At 38.1% G+C, this 22,094-nt stretch overlaps 1 protein-coding gene across 1 annotated transcript in view; it reads left to right on the forward strand.

Annotated features, from left to right (window-relative positions):
* LOC121393157 (tetraspanin-4-like) overlaps nucleotides 1-22,094 on the forward strand; it is a 110,511-nt gene that overhangs the window by 43,677 nt on the left and 44,740 nt on the right. The window lies entirely within an intron of this gene.

A 22,094-nucleotide genomic window follows, 5' to 3' on the forward strand; every position in this document is an offset into this window, starting at 1 on the left:
CACCAGCGACGGCTTTCGCAGGCAGCGCAACACTTCGCCAGGCAAAAATTTCGCTCAGACAATGCCAATTCATTAACATGCGAAGTTGCGTCCAGGCAGTGCCATAACTAAAGGGGGCGGGCCCTGGTGCGTGACGCGCATCCGGGCCCCCCCCCTCCGTACACGCCGGATTTCAGTGGCGAGCACCCCCTGCTCCCCCGGTAGTTCCGCCACTGCGTCCAGGGCACCGAATGCTGGCGAAGTTGCGCAAGCATTAATTCGGCAAGCAGAGCGAAGTTGCGCTACCATTGGCTAATTTGCATACGGCGGGAAGTTAAAGTTGAATGGACGTATATGTTGCAGCAAATACATTACAATACACAAGTCCAGGGAAACCTTAATAAAATTAAATAAAGTTGTTATATTGCCCTACACATGAGCCCAGTGTATAGTTTATGTGCCATATGTTAGAAAATGTAGGGGAAGCCGGGTACCCCAAAAAAAATTGACGCTCTTTTGCAGCCTGAAAAAAAGGAAAAGACACCAGCGGTTTTTAGGAAAAAATTTCAACTCGATTTTTAGGAACTCCCATCTACTCTATTGCATTTTGCCTGGTTTGAGGTGACGAAGGCAAGTCTGGCGCAAGGGGTTACGTTTAGTAAAATCTCAATCTTAGTAAATTTGAGTAGTTACGTCCATTCGCCAGAGCGCAACTTCGCCTGCCGATTGAGTGCGACAGTCTCTCGAGCGAAGTTACACCTGTACTCATTAGTAAATCGGCGAAGTACCGAAATTACGTCACCCTGGCGAATTATTAGGCTCTTCACCCTTAGTAAATTTGCCCCTATATATTATGCATAATCCATTTCCCTGAATTTACATTTTCCTGGATTTTACACCATTTTTTTCTGGTCCCCTGTAAAATGGGGGTCCTACTGTATATATTAGTGATGCACCGAATCGACTATTTGGCATTCGGCCGAATCCATTAATCATTTGTGAAAGATTCGGCCAAATACCGAACCGAATCCTAATTTGCATGTTCTAATTAGGGGCGGGGAAGGAAAAAGTGTGAACATTTTTTTCAGTTCCTTGTTTTGTGATGAAAAGTCATGTGATTATCCTTCCCACCCCCAATTTACATATGCAGATTAGGATTTGGTTTCAGTTTCCAACGGTCAAGGATTCGGCCGATCCCCAAACAGAATCCTGGATTCGGTGTATTTCTAGTCTATATTTGTACATGGCATGCATGCTGCTGATTCAGTGTCATTGCATGGCTGCAATCTCTCTTCGGCACACCCCATCCATTTCCATAGCCAAACCTCTTCTCAGTTCTGCCCAAAAACAAATAGGATTTGGTACAATTAACCCAGTTGGGGTAGATTTACCATTAGCCTTTGAAACAGCCCCGATCAGATGCATCCTTGTAACCCTTTCCTTATGGCGCCATGTATGTAAATACAACTTACTTTTAAAAAAATGCAATTAAATTAAAAAATAAAACTTTTAAAATAAGATACACGCATGATCTGGGTTATTAACATGATATTATATAGATACAAAATAAAGGAAATGAAGATGATTATTATAATATATGAGCATCATATTAGAATAATAAGATCCTTATCCCAAGGTCATAAATAGTTTAAAAAAAAAACAAAACACACAAACACAATCTGCGTTATTTAAATTTTTATTCATTAAATGTATTATAATTATTTACATAATATAAAGCTGTTCAAATAGAGTTTTTGGTTTCCGGGTCTTTTCCTCATACTTCTTCTTCATACTTCCTCACTACTTCTAAATCTAGTTGATCTAATGTTTATCTATAGTATCTGAAGACCTGCCTCAGATCGAATATGGATGAAGTAAGGAATTCCCGCCTGATGGTGCGGTGAAGGACCTTAGCCAGGATCTTCCATAGTGGAGACTCATCAATTGTGCGGCACCATGTTTTCTGCATAGAGTTAATCTGGGATTTCTGAGCGGCCAATTCTTGCCTAATGTTGTGCATCTCCCTATCAATGTTGTTCACAATGGCTTTGAGTTCATTATAATTCTGCTGCTGTTCTGTTACTATGTCCACAAGGCTCTTAATCAACTCTGCAGTTGGTCTGAGTTTTACATCTTCTTGGATTTGACTATTTTGTGTCGGGGCCTCCTCTAACTCTTTGGCCTTGTTCATTACAGTATTCTCTTTCTGGTGACTCTCAGGTATCAGTGTGGTGGATCTTTCATCAGATCTTTCATTCTCATTGTTTCCTTTAACAAACAAAATGTTTGGGGCAAGAGGTCCATGGCTGTTGATAACTCCCCAGAGCAATATTGGCAGGAAACAAAGTGACGCAACAATCAGCATTGTTGTTATGGGGTGCATTCTTCTGATTACTAGGTTATTTGTGTTTTTCTGATTAAAATTTTTTTTTCTTATTTTCAAATGTGATATGCTATTTAATAATTGTGGTCTGTTTAAAGTAATAGAAAAAAGTGTTAATCTGGTGGTTTAGGTGCGATAAACAGAGCAATGATCTGCTGCTGCTTACCGTGACTAAACACTCTCACAGAATGAAGATACTGTTGGCAGTGCTCTACAAGTAACCTCTGTTGAGTGACATCACAATGAAGTTGTCATGACAACTAAAGTAAACAAGAACTAAGATGTGGCATAACATTGAGGTTGCCATGACAACACTTATGTAAATAACAACTAAGGAGTGACATCACTATGTGGTTGCTATGACAACATCAAAATCAGTAAACAAACAAAATACTTTAAAGGAACAGTAACTCACACAAATGAAAGTGTTTTAAAGTAAAGGAGAGAAAAGGCACATGATAACACAGCAGATAATGGATAAGCTATGTGAATGGCTGCCCCCATGGCTACACAGCAGCTTGTTTATATAAACTATAGTAGTAATTATCTGTTATCTACTGTGTATCCTGTGCTTGAATGGCTGTCCCCCTTATTGGGGGCCCTGGCATCAATGTTTTTTTTTAACTTATCGGTGGCCTTGACCACCAATTTTTTTAAAAACATTGTTTTTTTTTGGTGTGGGCGGGATCTGGGGTGGATAGGGCCCAGGGGGCCCCGTGATTTCTAATGGCGGCCCTGGCTATACATATCTGGCTGGCGCATGTTTGAAAGACATAGGGCTGGTTTTGCTCATAAAATATGATTCTGATACATATCCCTATATAATAAAATATAGCAGGAAATGCCCCTAAATTTAGTGCCATCTGGCACCGAATGATATTATATAGATACAAAATAAAGGAAATGAAGATGATTATTATAATATATTAGCATAATATTAGAATAATAACATCCTTATCCCAAGGTCATAAATAGTTTAAAAAAAACACACAAACATGATCTTCGTTATTTACGTTTTTATTCATTAAATGTATTATAATTATTTACATATTATAAAGCTGTTCAAATAGAGTTTTTGGTTTCCGGGTCTTTTCCTCATACTTCTCATACATACTTCCTCACTACTTCTACTTCTAAATCTAGTTGATCTAAGGTTTATCAATAGTATCTGAAGACCTGCCTCAGATTGAATATGGATGAAGTAAGGAATTCCCGCCTGATGGTGCGGTGAAGGACCTTAGCCAGGATCTTCCATAGTGGAGACTCATCAATTGTGCGGCACCATGTTTTCTGCATAGAGTTAATCTGGGATTTCTGAGCGGCCAATTCTTGCCTAATGTTGTGCATCTCCCTATCAATGTTATTCACAGTGGCTTTGAGTTCATTATAATTCTGCTGCTGTTCTGTTACTATGTCCACAAGGCTCTTAATCAACTCTGCAGTTGGTCTGAGTTTTACATCTTCTTGGATTTGACTATTTTGTGTCGGGGCCTCTAACTCTTTGGCCTTGTTCATTACAGTATTCTCTTTCTGGTGACTCTCAGGTATCAGTGTGGTGGATCTTTCATCAGATCTCTCATTCTCATTGTTTCCTTTAACCAACAAAATGTTTGGGGCAAGAGGTCCATGGCTGTTGATAACTCCCCAGAGCAATATTGGCAGGAAACAAAGTGACGCAACAATCAGCATTGTTGTTATGGGGTGCATTCTTCTGATTACTAGGTTATTCGTGTTCTTCTGATTAAAATGTTTCTTTCTTATTTTCAAATGGGATATGGTATTATTTAATAATTGTGGTCTGTTTAAAGTAATAGAAAAAAGTGTTAATCTGGTGGTTTAGGTGCGATAAACAGAGCAATGATCTGCTGCTGCTTACCGTGACTAAACTCTCACAGAATGAAGATACTGTTGGCAGTGCTCTACAAGTAACCTCTGTTGAGTGACATCACAATGAAGTTGTCATGACAACTAAAGTAAACAAGAACTAAGATGTGGCATAACATTGAGGTTGCCATGACAACACTCATGTAAATAAGAACTAAGGAGTGACATCACTATGTGGTTGCTATGACAACATCAAAATCAGTAAACAAACAAAATACTTTAAAGGAACAGTAACTCACACAAATGAAAGTGTTTTAAAGTAAAGGAGAGAAAAGGCACATGATAACACAGCAGATAACGGATACCCTATGTGAATGGCTGCCCCCAGTCTACACAGCAGCTTGTTTATATAAACTATAGTAGTACTTATCTGTTATCTGCTGTGTATCCTGTGCTTGAATGGCTGTCCCCCTTATTGGGGGCCCTGGCATCAATGTTTTTTTTTAACTTATCGGGGGCCTTGGTCACCAATTATTTTTTTTAACAAGTAGGGGGCCTTGACCACCAATTTTTTTAAAAAACATTTTTATGTTTTTTTTTTGGTGTGGGGGCGGGATCTGGGGTGGGTAGGGCCCAAGGGGGCCCCGTGATTTCTAATGGCGGCCCTGGCTATACATATCTGGCTGGCGCATGTTTGAAAGGCATAGGGCTGGTTTTGCTCATAAAATATGATTCTGATACATATCCCTATATAATAAAATATAGCAGGAAATACCCCTAAATTTAGTGCCATCTGGCAGCGAATGATATTATATAGATACAAAATAAAGGAAATGAAGATGATTATTATAATATATTAGCATAATATGAGAATAATAACATCCTTATCCCAAGGTCATAAATAGTTAAAAAAAACACAATCTGCTTTGTTTAAATTTTTATTCATTAAATGTATTATAATTATTTACATATTATAAAGCTGTTCAAATAGAGTTTTTTGGTTTCTGGGTCTTTTCCTCATACTTCTCCTACATACTTCCTCACTACTTCTACTTCTAAATCTAATTGATCTAATGTTTATCAATAGTATCTGAAGACCTGCCTCAGATTGAATATGGATGAAGTAAGGAATTCCCGCCTGATGGTGCGGTGAAGGACCTTAGCCAGGATCTTCCATAGTGGAGACTCATCAATTGTGCGGCACCATGTTTTCTGCATAGAGTTAATCTGGGATTTCTGAGCGGCCAATTCTTGCCTAATGTTGTGCATCTCCCTATCAATGTTATTCACAATGGCTTTGAGTTCATTATAATTCTGCTGCTGTTCTGTTACTATGTCCACAAGGCTCTTAATCAACTCTGCAGTTGGTCTGAGTTTTACATCTTCTTGGATTTGACTATTTTGTGTCGGGGCCTCTAACTCTTTGGCCTTGTTCATTACAGTATTCTCTTTCTGGTGACTCTCAGGTATCAGTGTGGTGGATCTTTCATCAGATCTCTCATTCTCATTGTTTCCTTTAACCAACAAAATGTTTGGGGCAAGAGGTCCATGGCTGTTGATAACTCCCCAGAGCAATATTGGCAGGAAACAAAGTGACGCAACAATCAGCATTGTTGTTATGGGGTGCATTCTTCTGATTACTAGGTTATTTGTGTTCTTCTGATTAAAATGTTTTTTTCTTATTTTCAAATGGGATATGGTATTATTTAATAATTGTGGTCTGTTTAAAGTAATAGAAAAAAGTGTTAATCTGGTGGTTTAGGTGCGATAAACAGAGCAATGATCTGCTGCTGCTTACCGTGACTAAACTCTCACAGAATGAAGATACTGTTGGCAGTGCTCTACAAGTAACCTCTGTTGAGTGACATCACAATGAAGTTGTCATTAAAGTAACTAAGATGTGGCATAACATTGAGGTTGTGTGTAAATCTAAGGAGTGGTGGTTGCTATGGTTCAGTGAGCAATGATCTAAACATGGCTCAGGTAGTACTTATCTGTTATCTACTGTGTACTTGAATGTTCAAATAGAGTTCTTGGTTTCCGGGTCTTTTCCTCATACTTCTCCTACATACTTCCTCACTACTTCTACTTCTAATTGATCGAAGGTTTATCAATAGTATCTGAAGACCTGCCTCAGATTGAATATGGATGAAGTAAGGAATTCCCGCCTGATGGTGCGGTGAAGGACCTTAGCCAGGATCTTCCATAGTGGAGACTCATCAATTGTGCGGCACCATGTTTTCTGCATAGAGTTAATCTGGGATTTCTGAGCGGCCAATTCTTGCCTAATGTTGTGCATCTCCCTATCAATGTTGTTCACAATGGCTTTGAGTTCATTATAATTCTGCTGCTGTTCTGTTACTATGTCCACAAGGCTCTTAATCAACTCTGCAGTTGGTCTGAGTTTTACATCTTCTTGGATTTGACTATTTTGTGTCGGGGCCTCTAACTCTTTGGCCTTGTTCATTACAGTATTCTCTTTCTGGTGACTCTCAGGTATCAGTGTGGTGGATCTTTCATCAGATCTCTCATTCTCATTGTTTCCTTTAACAAACAAAATGTTTGGGGCAAGAGGTCCATGGCTGTTGATAACTCCCCAGAGCAATATTGGCAGGAAACAAAGTGACGCAACAATCAGCATTGTTGTTATGGGGTGCATTCTTCTGATTTCTAGGTTATTTGTGTTTTTCTGATTAAAATGTTTTTTTCTTATTTTCAAATGGGATATGGTATTATTTAATAATTGTGGTCTGTTTAAAGTAATAGAAAAAAGTGTTAATCTGGTGGTTTAGGTGCGATAAACAGAGCAATGATCTGCTGCTGCTTACCGTGACTAAACTCTCACAGAATGAAGATACTGTTGGCAGTGCTCTACAAGTAACCTCTGTTGAGTGACATCACAATGAAGTTGTCATGACAACTAAAGTAAACAAGAACTAAGATGTGGCATAACATTGAGGTTGCCATGACAACACTTATGTAAATAACAACTAAGGAGTGACATCACTATGTGGTTGCTATGACAACAACAAAATCAGTAAACAAACAAAATACTTTAAAGGAACAGTAACTCACACAAATGAAAGTGTTTTAAAGTAAAGGAGAGAAAAGGCACATGATAACACAGCAGATAACGGATAAGCTATGTGAATGGCTGCCCCCAGTCTACACAGCAGCTTGTTTATATAAACTATAGTAGTAATTATCTGTTATCTACTGTGTATCCTGTGCTTGAATGGCTGTCCCCCTTATTGGGGGCCCTGGCATCAATGTTTTTTTTTAACTTATCGGGGGCCCTGGTCACCAATTATTTTTTTTAACAAGTAGGGGGCCTTAACCACCGATTATTTTAAAAACATTTTTGTTTTTTTTGGTGTGGGCGGGATCTGGGGTGGGTAGGGCCCAAGGGGCCCCGTGATTTCTAATGGCGGCCCTGGCTATACATATCTGGCTGGCGCATGTTTGAAAGACATAGGGCTGGTTTTGCTCATAAAATATGATTCTGATACATATCCCTATATAATAAAATATAGCAGGAAATGCCCCTAAATTTAGTGCCATCTGGCACCGAATGATATTATATAGATACAAAATAAAGGAAATGAAGATGATTATTATAATATATTAGCATAATATTAGAATAATAACATCCTTATCCCAAGGTCATAAATAGTTTAAAAAAAACACACAAACATGATCTTCGTTATTTACGTTTTTATTCATTAAATGTATTATAATTATTTACATATTATAAAGCTGTTCAAATAGAGTTTTTGGTTTCCGGGTCTTTTCCTCATACTTCTCCTACATACTTCCTCACTACTTCTACTTCTAAATCTAGTTGATCTAAGGTTTATCAATAGTATCTGAAGACCTGCCTCAGATTGAATATGGATGAAGTAAGGAATTCCCGCCTGATGGTGCGGTGAAGGACCTTAGCCAGGATCTTCCATAGTGGAGACTCATCAATTGTGCGGCACCATGTTTTCTGCATAGAGTTAATCTGGGATTTCTGAGCGGCCAATTCTTGCCTAATGTTGTGCATCTCCCTATCAATGTTGTTCACAATGGCTTTGAGTTCATTATAATTCTGCTGCTGTTCTGTTACTATGTCCACAAGGCTCTTAATCAACTCTGCAGTTGGTCTGAGTTTTACATCTTCTTGGATTTGACTATTTTGTGTCGGGGCCTCTAACTCTTTGGCCTTGTTCATTACAGTATTCTCTTTCTGGTGACTCTCAGGTATCAGTGTGGTGGATCTTTCATCAGATCTCTCATTCTCATTGTTTCCTTTAACAAACAAAATGTTTGGGGCAAGAGGTCCATGGCTGTTGATAACTCCCCAGAGCAATATTGGCAGGAAACAAAGTGACGCAACAATCAGCATTGTTGTTATGGGGTGCATTCTTCTGCTTACTAGGTTATTTGTGTTTTTCTGATTAAAATTTTTTTTTCTTATTTTCAAATGTGATATGGTATTTAATAATTGTGGTCTGTTTAAAGTAATAGAAAAAAGTGTTTATCTGGTGGTTTAGGTGCGATAAACAGAGCAATGATCTGCTGCTGCTTACCGTGACTAAACTCTCACAGAATGAAGATACTGTTGGCAGTGCTCTACAAGTAACCTCTGTTGAGTGACATCACAATGAAGTTGTCATGACAACTAAAGTAAACAAGAACTAAGATGTGGCATAACATTGAGGTTGCCATGACAACACTTATGTAAATAAGAACTAAGGAGTGACATCACTATGTGGTTGCTATGACAACATCAAAATCAGTAAACAAACAAAATACTTTAAAGGAACAGTAACTCACACAAATGAAAGTGTTTTAAAGTAAAGGAGAGAAAAGGCACATGATAACACAGCAGATAACGGATACCCTATGTGAATGGCTGCCCCCAGTCTACACAGCAGCTTGTTTATATAAACTATAGTAGTAATTATATGTTATCTACTATGTATCCTGTGCTTGAATGGCTGTCCCCCTTATTGGGGGCCCTGGCATCAATGTTTTTTTTTAACTTATCGGGGGCCTTGGTCACCAATTATTTTTTTTAACAAGTAGGGGGCCTTGACCACCAATTTTTTTAAAAACATATGTTTTTTTTTTGGTGTGGGCGGGATCTGGGGTGGGTAGGGCCCAAGGGGGCCCCGTGATTTCTAATGGCGGCCCTGGCTATACATATCTGGCTGGCGCATGTTTGAAAGACATAGGGCTGGTTTTGCTCATAAAATATGATTCTGATACATATCCCTATATAATAAAATATAGCAGGAAATACCCCTAAATTTAGTGCCATCTGGCAGCGAATGATATTATATAGATACAAAATAAAGGAAATGAAGATGATTATTATAATATATTAGCATAATATGAGAATAATAACATCCTTATCCCAAGGTCATAAATAGTTTAAAAAAAAACACAAACATGATCTTCGTTGTTTACGTTTTTATTCATTAAATGTATTATAATTATTTACATATTATAAAGCTGTTCAAATAGAGTTTTTGGTTTCCGGGTCTTTTCCTCATACTTCTCCTACATACTTCCTCACTACTTCTACTTCTAAATCTAGTTGATCTAAGGTTTATCAATAGTATCTGAAGACCTGCCTCAGATTGAATATGGATGAAGTAAGGAATTCCCGCCTGATGGTGCGGTGAAGGACCTTAGCCAGGATCTTCCATAGTGGAGACTCATCAATTGTGCGGCACCATGTTTTCTGCATAGAGTTAATCTGGGATTTCTGAGCGGCCAATTCTTGCCTAATGTTGTGCATCTCCCTATCAATGTTGTTCACAATGGCTTTGAGTTCATTATAATTCTGCTGCTGTTCTGTTACTATGTCCACAAGGCTCTTAATCAACTCTGCAGTTGGTCTGAGTTTTACATCTTCTTGGATTTGACTATTTTGTGTCGGGGCCTCTAACTCTTTGGCCTTGTTCATTACAGTATTCTCTTTCTGGTGACTCTCAGGTATCAGTGTGGTGGATCTTTCATCAGATCTCTCATTCTCATTGTTTCCTTTAACAAACAAAATGTTTGGGGCAAGAGGTCCATGGCTGTTGATAACTCCCCAGAGCAATATTGGCAGGAAACAAAGTGACGCAACAATCAGCATTGTTGTTATGGGGTGCATTCTTCTGATTACTAGGTTATTTGTGTTCTTCTGATTAAAATGTTTTTTTCTTATTTTCAAATGGGATATGGTATTATTTAATAATTGTGGTCTGTTTAAAGTAATAGAAAAAAGTGTTAATCTGGTGGTTTAGGTGCGATAAACAGAGCAATGATCTGCTGCTGCTTACCGTGACTAAACTCTCACAGAATGAAGATACTGTTGGCAGTGCTCTACAAGTAACCTCTGTTGAGTGACATCACAATGAAGTTGTCATGACAACTAAAGTAAACAAGAACTAAGATGTGGCATAACATTGAGGTTGCCATGACAACACTTATGTAAATAACAACTAAGGAGTGACATCACTACGTGGTTGCTATGACAACATCAAAATCAGTAAACAAACAAAATACTTTAAAGGAACAGTAACACACAAATGTTTTAAAGTAAAGGAAAGAAAAGGCACATGATAACACAGCAGATAACGGATAAGCTATGTGAATGGCTGCTGCCATGGCTACACAGCAGCTTGTTTATATAAACTATAGTAGTACTTATCTGTTATCTACTGTGTATCCTGTGCTTGAATGGCTGCCCCCGTGTTCAAATAGAGTTCTTGGTTTCCGGGTCTTTTCCTCATACTTCTCCTACATACTTCCTCACTACTTCTACTTCTAATTGATCGAAGGTTTATCTATAGTATCTGAAGACCTGCCTCAGATTGAATATGGATGAAGTAAGGAATTCCCGCCTGATGGTGCGGTGAAGGACCTTAGCCAGGATCTTCCATAGTGGAGACTCATCAATTGTGCGGCACCATGTTTTCTGCATAGAGTTAATCTGGGATTTCTGAGCGGCCAATTCTTGCCTAATGTTGTGCATCTCCCTATCAATGTTGTTCACAATGGCTTTGAGTTCATTATAATTCTGCTGCTGTTCTGTTACTATGTCCACAAGGCTCTTAATCAACTCTGCAGTTGGTCTGAGTTTTACATCTTCTTGGATTTGACTATTTTGTGTCGGGGCCTCCTCTAACTCTTTGGCCTTGTTCATTACAGTATTCTCTTTCTGGTGACTCTCAGGTATCAGTGTGGTGGATCTTTCATCAGATCTCTCATTCTCATTGTTTCCTTTAACAAACAAAATGTTTGGGGCAAGAGGTCCATGGCTGTTGATAACTCCCCAGAGCAATATTGGCAGGAAACAAAGTGACGCAACAATCAGCATTGTTGTTATGGGGTGCATTCTTCTGATTTCTAGGTTATTTGTGTTTTTCTGATTAAAATGTTTTTTTCTTATTTTCAAATGGGATATGGTATTATTTAATAATTCTGGTCTGTTTAAAGTAATAGAAAAAAGTGTTAATCTGGTGGTTTAGGTGCGATAAACAGAGCAATGATCTGCTGCTGCTTACCGTGACTAAACTCTCACAGAATGAAGATACTGTTGGCAGTGCTCTACAAGTAACCTCTGTTGAGTGACATCACAATGAAGTTGTCATGACAACTAAAGTAAACAAGAACTAAGATGTGGCATAACATTGAGGTTGCCATAACAACACTTATGTAAATAACAACTAAGGAGTGACATCACTATGTGGTTGCTATGACAACAACAAAATCAGTAAACAAACAAAATACTTTAAAGGAACAGTAACTCACACAAATGAAAGTGTTTTAAAGTAAAGGAGAGAAAAGGCACATGATAACACAGCAGATAACGGATACCCTATGTGAATGGCTGCCCCCAGTCTACACAGCAGCTTGTTTATATAAACTATAGTAGTACTTATCTGTTATCTACTGTGTATCCTGTGCTTGAATGGCTGTCCCCCTTATTGGGGGCCCTGGCATCAATGTTTTTTTTTTTTAACTTATTGGGGGCCCTGGTCACCAATTATTTTTTTTAACAAGTAGGGGGCCTTGACCACCAATTTTTTTTAAAAACATTTTAATGTTTTTTTTTGGTGTGGGTGGGATCTGGGGTGGGTAGGGCCCAAGGGGCCCCGTGATTTCTAATGGCGGCCCTGGCTATACATATCTGGCTGACGCATGTCTGCAAGACATAGGGCTGGTTTTGCTCATAAAATATGATTCTGATACATATCCCTATATAATAAAATATAGCAGGAAATACCCCTAAATTTAGTGCCATCTGGCACCGAATGATATTATATAGATACAAAATAAAGGAAATGAAGATGATTATTATAATATATTAGCATAATATTAGAATAATAACATCCTTATCCCAAGGTCATAAATAGTTTAAAAAAAACACACAAACATGATCTTCGTTATTTACGTTTTTATTCATTAAATGTATTATAATTATTTACATATTATAAAGCTGTTCAAATAGAGTTTTTGGTTTCTGGGTCTTTTCCTCATACTTCTCCTACATACTTCCTCACTACTTCTACTTCTAAATCTAGTTGATCTAAGGTTTATCAATAGTATCTGAAGACCTGCCTCAGATTGAATATGGATGAAGTAAGGAATTCCCGCCTGATGGTGCGGTGAAGGACCTTAGCCAGGATCTTCCATAGTGGAGACTCATCAATTGTGCGGCACCATGTTTTCTGCATAGAGTTAATCTGGGATTTCTGAGCGGCCAATTCTTGCCTAATGTTGTGCATCTCCCTATCAATGTTGTTCACAATGGCTTTGAGTTCATTATAATTCTGCTGCTGTTCTGTTACTATGTCCACAAGGCTCTTAATCAACTCTGCAGTTGGTCTGAGTTTTACATCTTCTTGGATTTGACTATTTTGTGTCGGGGCCTCTAACTCTTTGGCCTTGTTCATTGCAGTATTCTCTTTCTGGTGACTCTCAGGTATCAGTGTGGTGGATCTTTCATCAGATCTCTCATTCTCATTGTTTCCTTTAACAAACAAAATGTTTGGGGCAAGAGGTCCATGGCTGTTGATAACTCCCCAGAGCAATATTGGCAGGAAACAAAGTGACGCAACAATCAGCATTGTTGTTATGGGGTGCATTCTTCTGCTTACTAGGTTATTTGTGTTTTTCTGATTAAAATTTTTTTTTCTTATTTTCAAATGTGATATGGTATTTAATAATTGTGGTCTGTTTAAAGTAATAGAAAAAAGTGTTTATCTGGTGGTTTAGGTGCGATAAACAGAGCAATGATCTGCTGCTGCTTACCGTGACTAAACTCTCACAGAATGAAGATACTGTTGGCAGTGCTCTACAAGTAACCTCTGTTGAGTGACATCACAATGAAGTTGTCATGACAACACTTAAGTAAACAAGAACTAAGATGTGGCATAACATTGAGGTTGCCGTGACAACACTTATGTAAATAAGAACTAAGGAGTGACATCACTATGTGGTTGCTATGACAACATCAAAATCAGTAAACAAACAAAATACTTTAAAGGAACAGTAACTCACACAAATGAAAGTGTTTTAAAGTAAAGGAGAGAAAAGGCACATGATAACACAGCAGATAACGGATACCCTATGTGAATGGCTGCCCCCAGTCTACACAGCAGCTTGTTTATATAAACTATAGTAGTAATTATATGTTATCTACTATGTATCCTGTGCTTGAATGGCTGTCCCCCTTATTGGGGGCCCTGGCATCAATGTTTTTTTTTTAACTTATCGGGGGCCTTGACCACCAATTTTTTTAAAAACATTGTTTTTTTTTGGTGTGGGCGGGATCTGGGGTGGGTAGGGCCCAGGGGCCCCGTGATTTCTAATGGCGGCCCTGGCTATACATATCTGGCTGGCGCATGTTTGAAAGACATAGGGCTGGTTTTGCTCATAAAATATGATTCTGATACATATCCCTATATAATAAAATATAGCAGGAAATGCCCCTAAATTTAGTGCCATCTGGCAGCGAATGATATTATATAGATACAAAATAAAGGAAATGAAGATGATTATTATAATATATTAGCATAATATGAGAATAATAACATCCTTATCCCAAGGTCATAAATAGTTTAAAAAAAACACACAAACATGATCTTCGTTATTTACGTTTTTATTCATTAAATGTATTATAATTATTTACATATTATAAAGCTGTTCAAATAGAGTTTTTGGTTTCCGGGTCTTTTCCTCATACTTCTCCTACATACTTCCTCACTACTTCTACTTCTAAATCTAGTTGATCTAAGGTTTATCAATAGTATCTGAAGACCTGCCTCAGATTGAATATGGATGAAGTAAGGAATTCCCGCCTGATGGTGCGGTGAAGGACCTTAGCCAGGATCTTCCATAGTGGAGACTCATCAATTGTGCGGCACCATGTTTTCTGCATAGAGTTAATCTGGGATTTCTGAGCGGCCAATTCTTGCCTAATGTTGTGCATCTCCCTATCAATGTTGTTCACAATGGCTTTGAGTTCATTATAATTCTGCTGCTGTTCTGTTACTATGTCCACAAGGCTCTTAATCAACTCTGCAGTTGGTCTGAGTTTTACATCTTCTTGGATTTGACTATTTTGTGTCGGGGCCTCTAACTCTTTGGCCTTGTTCATTACAGTATTCTCTTTCTGGTGACTCTCAGGTATCAGTGTGGTGGATCTTTCATCAGATCTCTCATTCTCATTGTTTCCTTTAACCAACAAAATGTTTGGGGCAAGAGGTCCATGGCTGTTGATAACTCCCCAGAGCAATATTGGCAGGAAACAAAGTGACGCAACAATCAGCATTGTTGTTATGGGGTGCATTCTTCTGATTACTAGGTTATTTGTGTTCTTCTGATTAAAATGTTTTTTTCTTATTTTCAAATGGGATATGGTATTATTTAATAATTGTGGTCTGTTTAAAGTAATAGAAAAAAGTGTTAATCTGGTGGTTTAGGTGCGATAAACAGAGCAATGATCTGCTGCTGCTTACCGTGACTAAACTCTCACAGAATGAAGATACTGTTGGCAGTGCTCTACAAGTAACCTCTGTTGAGTGACATCACAATGAAGTTGTCATGACAACTAAAGTAAACAAGAACTTAGATGTGGCATAACATTGAGGTTGCCATGACAACACTTATGTAAATAACAACTAAGGAGTGACATCACTACGTGGTTGCTATGACAACATCAAAATCAGTAAACAAACAAAATACTTTAAAGGAACAGTAACACACAAATGTTTTAAAGTAAAGGAAAGAAAAGGCACATGATAACACAGCAGATAACGGATATGCTATGTGAATGGCTGCTGCCATGGCTACACAGCAGCTTGTTTATATAAACTATAGTAGTACTTATCTGTTATCTACTGTGTATCCTGTGCTTGAATGGCTGCCCCCGTGTTCAAATAGAGTTCTTGGTTTCCGGGTCTTTTCCTCATACTTCTCCTACATACTTCCTCACTACTTCTACTTCTAATTGATCGAAGGTTTATCTATAGTATCTGAAGACCTGCCTCAGATTGAATATGGATGAAGTAAGGAATTCCCGCCTGATGGTGCGGTGAAGGACCTTAGCCAGGATCTTCCATAGTGGAGACTCATCAATTGTGCGGCACCATGTTTTCTGCATAGAGTTAATCTGGGATTTCTGAGCGGCCAATTCTTGCCTAATGTTGTGCATCTCCCTATCAATGTTGTTCACAATGGCTTTGAGTTCATTATAATTCTGCTGCTGTTCTGTTACTATGTCCACAAGGCTCTTAATCAACTCTGCAGTTGGTCTGAGTTTTACATCTTCTTGGATTTGACTATTTTGTGTCGGGGCCTCCTCTAACTCTTTGGCCTTGTTCATTACAGTATTCTCTTTCTGGTGACTCTCAGGTATCAGTGTGGTGGATCTTTCATCAGATCTCTCATTCTCATTGTTTCCTTTAACAAACAAAATGTTTGGGGCAAGAGGTCCATGGCTGTTGATAACTCCCCAGAGCAATATTGGCAGGAAACAAAGTGACGCAACAATCAGCATTGTTGTTATGGGGTGCATTCTTCTGATTTCTAGGTTATTTGTGTTTTTCTAATTAAAATGTTTTTTTCTTATTTTCAAATGGGATATGGTATTATTTAATAATTCTGGTCTGTTTAAAGTAATAGAAAAAAGTGTTAATCTGGTGGTTTAGGTGCGATAAACAGAGCAATGATCTGCTGCTGCTTACCGTGACTAAACTCTCACAGAATGAAGATACTGTTGGCAGTGCTCTACAAGTAACCTCTGTTGAGTGACATCACAATGAAGTTGTCATGACAACTAAAGTAAACAAGAACTAAGATGTGGCATAACATTGAGGTTGCCATAACAACACTTATGTAAATAACAACTAAGGAGTGACATCACTATGTGGTTGCTATGACAACAACAAAATCAGTAAACAAACAAAATACTTTAAAGGAACAGTAACTCACACAAATGAAAGTGTTTTAAAGTAAAGGAGAGAAAAGGCACATGATAACACAGCAGATAACGGATACCCTATGTGAATGGCTGCCCCCAGTCTACACAGCAGCTTGTTTATATAAACTATAGTAGTACTTATCTGTTATCTACTGTGTATCCTGTGCTTGAATGGCTGTCCCCCTTATTGGGGGCCCTGGCATCAATGTTTTTTTTTTTTAACTTATTGGGGGCCCTGGTCACCAATTATTTTTTTTAACAAGTAGGGGGCCTTGACCACCAATTTTTTTAAAAACATTTTAATGTTTTTTTTTGGTGTGGGTGGGATCTGGGGTGGGTAGGGCCCAAGGGGCCCCGTGATTTCTAATGGCGGCCCTGGCTATACATATCTGGCTGACGCATGTCTGCAAGACATAGGGCTGGTTTTGCTCATAAAATATGATTCTGATACATATCCCTATATAATAAAATATAGCAGGAAATACCCCTAAATTTAGTCCCATCTGGCACCGAATGATATTATATAGATACAAAATAAAGGAAATGAAGATGATTATTATAATATATTAGCATAATATTAGAATAATAACATCCTTATCCCAAGGTCATAAATAGTTTAAAAAAAACACACAAACATGATCTTCGTTATTTACGTTTTTATTCATTAAATGTATTATAATTATTTACATATTATAAAGCTGTTCAAATAGAGTTTTTGGTTTCTGGGTCTTTTCCTCATACTTCTCCTACATACTTCCTCACTACTTCTACTTCTAAATCTAGTTGATCTAAGGTTTATCAATAGTATCTGAAGACCTGCCTCAGATTGAATATGGATGAAGTAAGGAATTCCCGCCTGATGGTGCGGTGAAGGACCTTAGCCAGGATCTTCCATAGTGGAGACTCATCAATTGTGCGGCACCATGTTTTCTGCATAGAGTTAATCTGGGATTTCTGAGCGGCCAATTCTTGCCTAATGTTGTGCATCTCCCTATCAATGTTGTTCACAATGGCTTTGAGTTCATTATAATTCTGCTGCTGTTCTGTTACTATGTCCACAAGGCTCTTAATCAACTCTGCAGTTGGTCGGAGTTTTACATCTTCTTGGATTTGACTATTTTGTGTCGGGGCCTCTAACTCTTTGGCCTTGTTCATTACAGTATTCTCTTTCTGGTGACTCTCAGGTATCAGTGTGGTGGATCTTTCATCAGATCTCTCATTCTCATTGTTTCCTTTAACAAACAAAATGTTTGGGGCAAGAGGTCCATGGCTGTTGATAACTCCCCAGAGCAATATTGGCAGGAAACAAAGTGACGCAACAATCAGCATTGTTGTTATGGGGTGCATTCTTCTGCTTACTAGGTTATTTGTGTTTTTCTGATTAAAATTTTTTTTTCTTATTTTCAAATGTGATATGGTATTTAATAATTGTGGTCTGTTTAAAGTAATAGAAAAAAGTGTTTATCTGGTGGTTTAGGTGCGATAAACAGAGCAATGATCTGCTGCTGCTTACCGTGACTAAACTCTCACAGAATGAAGATACTGTTGGCAGTACTCTACAAGTAACCTCTGTTGAGTGACATCACAATGAAGTTGTCATGACAACACTTAAGTAAACAAGAACTAAGATGTGGCATAACATTGAGGTTGCCGTGACAACACTTATGTAAATAAGAACTAAGGAGTGACATCACTATGTGGTTGCTATGACAACATCAAAATCAGTAAACAAACAAAATACTTTAAAGGAACAGTAACTCACACAAATGAAAGTGTTTTAAAGTAAAGGAGAGAAAAGGCACATGATAACACAGCAGATAACGGATACCCTATGTGAATGGCTGCCCCCAGTCTACACAGCAGCTTGTTTATATAAACTATAGTAGTAATTATATGTTATCTACTATGTATCCTGTGCTTGAATGGCTGTCCCCCTTATTGGGGGCCCTGGCATCAATGTTTTTTTTTAACTTATCGGTGGCCTTGACCACCAATTTTTTTAAAAACATTGTTTTTTTTTGGTGTGGGCGGGATCTGGGGTGGGTAGGGCCCAGGGGGCCCCGTGATTTCTAATGGCGGCCCTGGCTATACATATCTGGCTGGCGCATGTTTGAAAGACATAGGGCTGGTTTTGCTCATAAAATATGATTCTGATACATATCCCTATATAATAAAATATAGCAGGAAATGCCCCTAAATTTAGTGCCATCTGGCACCGAATGATATTATATAGATACAAAATAAAGGAAATGAAGATGATTATTATAATATATTAGCATAATATTAGAATAATAACATCCTTATCCCAAGGTCATAAATAGTTTAAAAAAAACACACAAACATGATCTTCGTTATTTACGTTTTTATTCATTAAATGTATTATAATTATTTACATATTATAAAGCTGTTCAAATAGAGTTTTTGGTTTCCGGGTCTTTTCCTCATACTTCTCCTACATACTTCCTCACTACTTCTACTTCTAAATCTAGTTGATCTAAGGTTTATCAATAGTATCTGAAGACCTGCCTCAGATTGAATATGGATGAAGTAAGGAATTCCCGCCTGATGGTGCGGTGAAGGACCTTAGCCAGGATCTTCCATAGTGGAGACTCATCAATTGTGCGGCACCATGTTTTCTGCATAGAGTTAATCTGGGATTTCTGAGCGGCCAATTCTTGCCTAATGTTGTGCATCTCCCTATCAATGTTGTTCACAATGGCTTTGAGTTCATTATAATTCTGCTGCTGTTCTGTTACTATGTCCACAAGGCTCTTAATCAACTCTGCAGTTGGTCTGAGTTTTACATCTTCTTGGATTTGACTATTTTGTGTCGGGGCCTCTAACTCTTTGGCCTTGTTCATTACAGTATTCTCTTTCTGGTGACTCTCAGGTATCAGTGTGGTGGATCTTTCATCAGATCTCTCATTCTCATTGTTTCCTTTAACCAACAAAATGTTTGGGGCAAGAGGTCCATGGCTGTTGATAACTCCCCAGAGCAATATTGGCAGGAAACAAAGTGACGCAACAATCAGCATTGTTGTTATGGGGTGCATTCTTCTGATTACTAGGTTATTCGTGTTCTTCTGATTAAAATGTTTCTTTCTTATTTTCAAATGGGATATGGTATTATTTAATAATTGTGGTCTGTTTAAAGTAATAGAAAAAAGTGTTAATCTGGTGGTTTAGGTGCGATAAACAGAGCAATGATCTGCTGCTGCTTACCGTGACTAAACTCTCACAGAATGAAGATACTGTTGGCAGTGCTCTACAAGTAACCTCTGTTGAGTGACATCACAATGAAGTTGTCATGACAACTAAAGTAAACAAGAACTAAGATGTGGCATAACATTGAGGTTGCCATGACAACACTCATGTAAATAAGAACTAAGGAGTGACATCACTATGTGGTTGCTATGACAACATCAAAATCAGTAAACAAACAAAATACTTTAAAGGAACAGTAACTCACACAAATGAAAGTGTTTTAAAGTAAAGGAGAGAAAAGGCACATGATAACACAGCAGATAACGGATACCCTATGTGAATGGCTGCCCCCAGTCTACACAGCAGCTTGTTTATATAAACTATAGTAGTACTTATCTGTTATCTGCTGTGTATCCTGTGCTTGAATGGCTGTCCCCCTTATTGGGGGCCCTGGCATCAATGTTTTTTTTTAACTTATCGGGGGCCTTGGTCACCAATTAATTTTTTTTTAACAAGTAGGGGGCCTTGACCACCAATTTTTTTTAAAAACATTTTTATGTTTTTTTTTGGTGTGGGTGGGATCTGGGGTGGGTAGGGCCCAGGGGGCCCCGTGATTTCTAATGGCGGCCCTGGCTATACATATCTGGCTGGCGCATGTTTGAAAGGCATAGGGCTGGTTTTGCTCATAAAATATGATTCTGATACATATCCCTATATAATAAAATATAGCAGGAAATGCCCCTAAATTTAGTGAGCACTTAATGTTCCAAAACCATCTGGCACCGAATGATATTATATAGATACAAAATAAAGGAAATGAAGATGATTATTATAATATATGAGCATAATATGAGAATAATAACATCCTTATCCCAAGGTCATAAATAGTTAAAAAAAAAAAACACAATCTGCTTTGTTTAAATTTTTATTCATTAAATGTATTATAATTATTTACATATTATAAAGCTGTTCAAATAGAGTTTTTGGTTTCCGGGTCTTTTCCTCATACTTCTCCTCCATTCTTCCTCACTACTTCTACTTCTAAATCTAATTGATCTAATGTTTATCAATAGTATCTGAAGACCTGCCTCAGATTGAATATGGATGAAGTAAGGAATTCCCGCCTGATGGTGCGGTGAAGGACCTTAGCCAGGATCTTCCATAGTGGAGACTCATCAATTGTGCGGCACCATGTTTTCTGCATAGAGTTAATCTGGGATTTCTGAGCGGCCAATTCTTGCCTAATGTTGTGCATCTCCCTATCAATGTTGTTCACAATGGCTTTGAGTTCATTATAATTCTGCTGCTGTTCTGTTACTATGTCCACAAGGCTCTTAATCAACTCTGCAGTTGGTCTGAGTTTTACATCTTCTTGGATTTGACTATTTTGTGTCGGGGCCTCTAACTCTTTGGCCTTGTTCATTACAGTATTCTCTTTCTGGTGACTCTCAGGTATCAGTGTGGTGGATCTTTCATCAGATCTCTCATTCTCATTGTTTCCTTTAACAAACAAAATGTTTGGGGCAAGAGGTCCATGGCTGTTGATAACTCTCCAGAGCAATATTGGCAGGAAACAAAGTGACGCAACAATCAGCATTGTTGTTATGGGGTGCATTCTTCTGCTTACTAGGTTATTTGTGTTTTTCTGATTAAAATGTTTTTTTCTTATTTTCAAATGTGATATGGTATTTAATAATTGTGGTCTGTTTAAAGTAATAGAAAAAAGTGTTCATCTGGTGGTTTAGGTGCGATAAACAGAGCAATGATCTGCTGCTGCTTACCGTGACTAAACACTCACAGAATGAAGATACTGTTGGCAGTGCTCTACAAGTAACCTCTGTTGAGTGACATCACAATGAAGTTGTCATGACAACTAAAGTAAACAAGAACTAAGATGTGGCATAACATTGAGGTTGCCATGACAACACTTATGTAAATAACAACTAAGGAGTGACATCACTATGTGGTTGCTATGACAACATCAAAATCAGTAAACAAACAAAATACTTTAAAGGAACAGTAACTCACACAAATGAAAGTGTTTTTAAGTAAAGGAGAGAAAAGGCACATGATAACACAGCAGATAACGGATAAGCTATGTGAATGGCTGCCCCCATGGCTACACAGCAGCTTGTTTATATAAACTATAGTAGTAATTATCTGTTATCTACTGTGTATCCTGTGCTTGAATGGCTGTCCCCCTTATTGGGGGCCCTGGCATCAATGTTTTTTTTTAAC

Source organism: Xenopus laevis, chromosome 4S (assembly GCF_017654675.1).
Source record: "Xenopus laevis strain J_2021 chromosome 4S, Xenopus_laevis_v10.1, whole genome shotgun sequence".
Taxonomy (NCBI): Eukaryota; Metazoa; Chordata; class Amphibia; order Anura; family Pipidae; genus Xenopus; species Xenopus laevis.